Consider the following 6335-nt stretch of genomic DNA (forward strand, 5'->3'; position numbering starts at 1 on the left):
ATAATGATTTAAGACATAAGTGGTGAGATCGGAGGCTTAGAAGTATGAAATTTGGCTTTTAAAACTCAAAAATAAACTTTGGGATGAAAACAGGGCCACGCGTACGCGCACTCCACGCGCACACGTGGATGGCCACAATATCTTATCGACGCGCAAGTGTCATACGCGCGGATGCGCAGGTTGAAAAATAGTCAAACGACGCGCGAGCGTCAACCACGCGTACGCGTGGGTGCTCTTGCGCCCCAAGCACAAAACTGGCAAAACTCTGGCACAACTCTCGGGAAAATAGCTGGGCATTTGGTGCAGCGCATCGACGAGCCCGTGCACACCACGCACACGTGTGGATGGTGTTTTCTTGAAGAACGGCGCGTACGCGCCAAGTGCGCCTACGCGCGGAGGGTCATTCTGCTAAAAAAATTTTCTAAGTTAAAAGCTGCAGAATTTACAGATTCAACCCCCAATCTTCCGACGGTCATAACTTTCTCATTTTAAAATCATTTTTCACCCGTTCTTTGAATGGCATGGACATCCCGGATCCAATTTCATTTCTAAATAGATTTGGTACAAATCAGAGATCCGTAGTCCATGTTATGTCCCGTCAAAGTATGCCCAAAAACCATGTTTTCATACAAAACCATAAAGTGCCATTTTCAAAACAAGCCACTTTCAACTCTTTTCAAAATCAATCAAAACATGCCAATTTCATCCCTTTTCTTTGAAATCAATCAAAATATACCAAAATCAACATCAATCCATCCTCAACTCACACATTGACGTTTTACCAAATTTCCCAAAATCACCATCCAACCCTTTTAACACTTCTCAATCAAATGGCTAAAGGACAAACACAATATCATGTCATACATCCTCCCTCATTCCAATTTCCAATAATACCTTTTCCAATCAACCATTATTATACATAATCAACATCATACTCATCATTAACATGGTACCACCCACCAATTCAACCTTAATCATTCATCAAGCATATATCACAACATGCATTTTCTCATATATCACACTATCAAGGCATCAATATTCATAATCACATATATGATCACATCATATATCTCAACCATTTAACAACATCAACCATTCAATGACTATCTTAGGGCCTTTAGCCTAAGTATTTCCTATCACATTACATATTAGATACGGGAAACCGAGACCATACCTTAGCTGCTTTCCCAAGCTCAACCGGAGCACTCCCAAACCACTTGTCCACAAGTTCTCAAGGTCTCAACACCTCCAAGAACAGATTTTATCACACAAAACTCTCTCCCAAACTTTCCAAAATCACCAATCAAGCTCCAATATTCACATACACATAACCTAAGCCACAATCATCATACCCATACACAACATCTCAATACCCAAACATCATAGAACAACAATTTACACTAGGGTTGAGAATCTTACCACACCCAAGGTCTAAAGAGACAATATTAACCTTCTCCTTCAAGAGAGTTGGGTCCTATAACATCAAAGAGCCCAAAATCTCAATATTTCATCCATGAAACTCGAAAACAAGGGTTGGAATTTCGAAGAGCAAAACGTAACTTACCTCAAAATTAATTGTATGGGTTTTGTAGAGCTCTCCGTGATGAACGCGTGGCCGCAAACGGTGCGGCGATCGGAGCTCTAGATCAAAAGTTATGGTGGTTTGAAGATCAACCAAGGGAGAGAACTTGAGAGAGTGTTCTTCCCTTCCTCTTCACCATTTCAGCGTGTGTTTGTGTGTTGTGAGGAGAGAGAGTGCTGAAAACTAGGGTTTTGGTTTAGTTTAGTTGGGCCAAGGGCCCACTTTGGGTCCGGTTGGCCCGGTTTGGTCTGTTCGGTCCAATCTTGGTCCGATTTCTATAAAATTGGTACCGAAATTCTCGTCTCACTCTCCTCTATCACATTTAGCCATAAAAATAACATTTTTTTGGTTTTCTAGAATAAATTCTCATTTATGGGTTAATTAGCCGTTAATTAACCGGGTCTTACATTATGTTTATATAAAATTAAATGTAAAAATATATTAAAGATTATCAGTGATAATAAACTTTAACTAATCATTATTATTAACAATGAATAAATTCGTACGTGCTTCATAGAAGGTCGGATTTTCCTACAAAATTAAAAATTGTTCCGCAGCCGGGAGTTGAACCCGGAAATTCTCATCATTGAATTTGCTTGAGTGCTACTGCGGATGATGGAATTATTGTCCATTAATCTAACAATTATAATTTATATTATTTTAATTTTTGGTTGATATTTACTAATCATTATTATTAACAATGAATAAATTCGTACGTGCTTCATAGAAGGTCGGATTTTCCTACAAAATTAAAAATTGTTCCGCAGCCGGGAGTTGAACCCGGAAATTCTAATCATTGAATTTTCCTGAGTGCTACTGCGGATGATAGAATTGTTGTAGATTTATCTAACAATTTTTATTTTTATTATCTTAATTTTTAAATTAAGATTTTAATTGGAATAACTAATCATTATTATTAACATTGAATAAATTCGTCCGTGCTTCATACAAAGTCGGATTTTGCTGCAAAACTAAAAATTATTCCGCAGTCGGGAGTTGAACCCGGAAATTCTAATCATTGAATTTTCCTGAGTGCTACTGCGGATGATAGAATTGTTGTAGATTTATCTAACAATTTTTATTTTTATTATCTTAATTTTTGGTTGATATTTTGATAGACAAGTTCTAGTATTCTTTTTCTTCAATTCTAAAAGTGAGTTTTTTATTGAGGTAAAATATTTTTCTTCAGTTTTATGTTTAATGTAAAAATATATTAAAGATTATCAGTAATAATAAACTTTAACTAATCATTATTATTAACAATGAATAAATTCGTACGTGCTTCATAGAAAGTTAGATTTTTCTACAAAATTAAAAATGGTTCTGCAGCCGAGAGTTGAACCCGGAAATTTTAATCATTGAATTTTTCTGAGTGCTACTGCGGATGATAGAATTATTGTAGATTTATCTAACAATTTTTATTTTTATTACCTTAATTTTTGGTTGATATTTTGATAGACAAGTTCTAGTATTCGTTATATTATGATATTTTTCTTCAATTCTAAAAGTGAATTTTTTATTGAAGTAAAATATTTTTCTTCAGTTTTATGTTTGTATAAAATTAAATGTAAAAATATATTAAAGATTATCAATGATAATAAACTTTAACTAATCATTATTATTAACAATGAATAAATTCGTACGTGCTTCATAGAAAGTCGGATTTTCCTACAAAATTAAAAATTTTTCCATAGCCAGAAGTTGAACCTGGAAATTCTCATCATTGAATTTTCCTGAGTACTACTGCGAACGATGGAATTGTTGTCCTTTTATCTAACAATTTTTATTTTTATTATCTTAATTTTTTGTTGATATTTTGATAGACATGTTCTCGTATTTGTTATATTATGATATTTTTCTTTAAAGTGAGTTTTTTCTTGAAATAAATATTTTCCTTCAGTTTTATGTTAATATAAAATTAAATATAAAAATATATTAAAGATTATCAGTGATAATAAACTTTATTTGATAATAATTTATTAGAGTATGGTCAAAATTAAGATTGTAATTGAAATAACTAATCATTATTATTAACAATGAATAAATTTGTCCGTGCTTCATACAAAGTCGGATTTTGCTGCAAAACTAAAAATTATTCCGAAGCCGGGAGTTGAACACGAAAATTCTAATTTATTTGCGGATTTTCCTACAAAATTAAAAATGGTTCCGCATCCGAGAGTTGAACCCGGAAATTCTCATTGTTAAATTTGCCTGAGTGCTACTACGGATGATGGAATTGTTGTACATTTATCTAACAATTTTTATTTTTTATTATTTTAATTTTTGGTTGATATTTTGATAGACATGTTCTCGTATTTGTTATATTATGATATTTTTCTTCAAGTTCTAAAAGTGAGTTTTTTCTTGAAGTAAAATATTTTTCTTCAGTTTTATGTTTATATAAAATTAAATGTAATAATATATTAATGTTTATCACTGATAATAAACTTTATTTGATAATAATTTATTAGAGTAAGGTCAAAATTAATATTGTAATTGGAATAACTAATCATTATTATTAACAATGAATAAATTCGTCCGTGCTTCATACAAAGTCGGATTTTGCTGCAAAACTAAAAATTATTCTGCAGCCGGGAGTTGAACCCAGAAATTTTAATCATTGAATTTTTCTGAGTGCTACTGCGGATAATGGAATTGTTGTCCAAATATCTAACAATTTTTATTTTTATTATCTTAATTTTTGGTTGATATTTTGATAGACATGTTCTCGTATTTGTTATATTATGATATTTTTCTTCAAGTTCTAAAAGTGAGTTTTTTCTTGAAGTAAAATTTTTTCTTCAGTTTTATGTTTATATAAAATTAAATATAAAAATATATTAAAGATTATCGGTGGTAATAAACTTTATTTGATAATAATTTATTAGAGTAAGGTCAAAATTAAGATTTTAATTGGAATAACTAATCATTATTATTAACAATGAATAAATTCGTCCGTGCTTCATACAAAGTCGGATTTTGCTGCAAAACTAAAAATTATTCCGTAGCCGGGAGTTGAACCCGAAAATTCTAATCATTGAATTTTCCTGAGTGCTACTGCGGATGATAGAATTGTTGTAGATTTATCTAACAATTTTTATTTTTATTATCTTAATTTTTGGTTGATATTTTGATAGACAAGTTCTAGTATTCGTTATATTATGATATTTTTCTTCAATTCTAAAAGTGAGTTTTTTATTGAGGTAAAATATTTTTCTTCAGTTTTATGTTTAATGTAAAAATATATTATAGATTATCAGTGATAATAAACTTTAACTAATCACCGGGAGTTGAACTCGGAAATTCTCATTGTTGAATTTGCCTGAGTGCTACTGCAGATGATGGAATTGTTGTACATTTATCTAACAATTTTTTTTTATTATCTTAATTTTTGGTTGATATTTTGATAGACATGTTCTCGTATTTGTTATATTATGATATTTTTCTCAAGTTCTAAAAGTGAAGCACAACACTATACCTTGGTGAAAAATGTTCTCTATAGAAGGGGGATATCAGCACCATTGCTAAAGTGTGTGCCGACCTCAAAAACCACCGAGGTGTTGGAGGAGGTACACAGTGGAATCTGCGGGAATCATCTCGGAGCCAGGTCATTGGCCAGGAAAGTGATCCGAGCAGGATTCTACTGGTCAACCTTGCAGAAAGATGCCACAGAATTTGTGAAAAAGTGCCAGCCATGTCAAATGCATGCAAATTTCCACGTGGCTCCCCCAGAAGAGCTCATTAGTATCACTTCTCCATGGCCCTTTGCAAAATGGGGAATGGATCTGTTAGGTCCTTTTCCCCAGGCGCCAGGACAAGTTAAATACCTAATAGTGGGAATAGATTACTTCACAAAGTGGATAGAAGCAGAACCACTGGCCACCATCACTGCACAAAGAAGTCGAAGGTTCCTCTACAAAAATATCATCACAAGGTATGGGATACCTTACTCCATCACTACAGATAATGGGACCCAGTTCACTGACTCCACCTTTAGAAGCCTGGTAGCCAGTATGAAAATAAAACACCAGTTCACCTCGGTGGAACACCCACAAGCCAACGGGCAAGCCGAAGCAGCCAACAAAGTCATTCTGGCAGGGCTGAAGAAAAGGTTACAAGAGGCGAAAGGAGCTTGGGCTGAAGAGCTCCAACAAGTACTATGGGCTTACAGAACAACCCCCCAATCCGCCACTGGAGAAACACCCTTCCGACTAGTCTATGGCGTAGAAGCAATGATCCCAATAGAGATCAATGAGCGAAGCCCAAGAGTGATTTTCCACGACGAGATCAGGAATATACAGGGGGCATGCTTGTAATATGAAAAGGTACTACAGCTAAGAAGCGAACTCTACTCCCTGATGTACTCTTTTCCCAGCTTCATGATTTTTTCCCAGAATCAAAGGGTTTTTTCTGGAGAAGGGTTTTTAACGAGGCATCATAGTAGGGGCTAAGGGAAATAAATTATCAAAAGCCCTTAGTAGCAATAAGGTACCTCCTCAATTAATAAAGATCTTTTTCATTTTAAATATCTCTTTTAAATTCCCTTTTTTATTTTTCCTTCTACGAAACGCACCGATTTAAGCTCGACAAAACGTGAAAATCCCATGAACCGACCTAGATGGTCGTCAGGATAAAACGACGAGGTACAAGTCGGCGTAAAGAGGCTATAGAAGTCGATCATGATAAACTCGGAAGCAATCCGACTCATAGGTCGGAAAACGAAGCCGAGTAAAGCTAAAATGAATCGCAAAAG

Source organism: Arachis ipaensis, chromosome B07 (genome assembly GCF_000816755.2).
Source record: "Arachis ipaensis cultivar K30076 chromosome B07, Araip1.1, whole genome shotgun sequence".
In the NCBI taxonomy this organism is placed as follows: domain Eukaryota; kingdom Viridiplantae; phylum Streptophyta; class Magnoliopsida; order Fabales; family Fabaceae; genus Arachis; species Arachis ipaensis.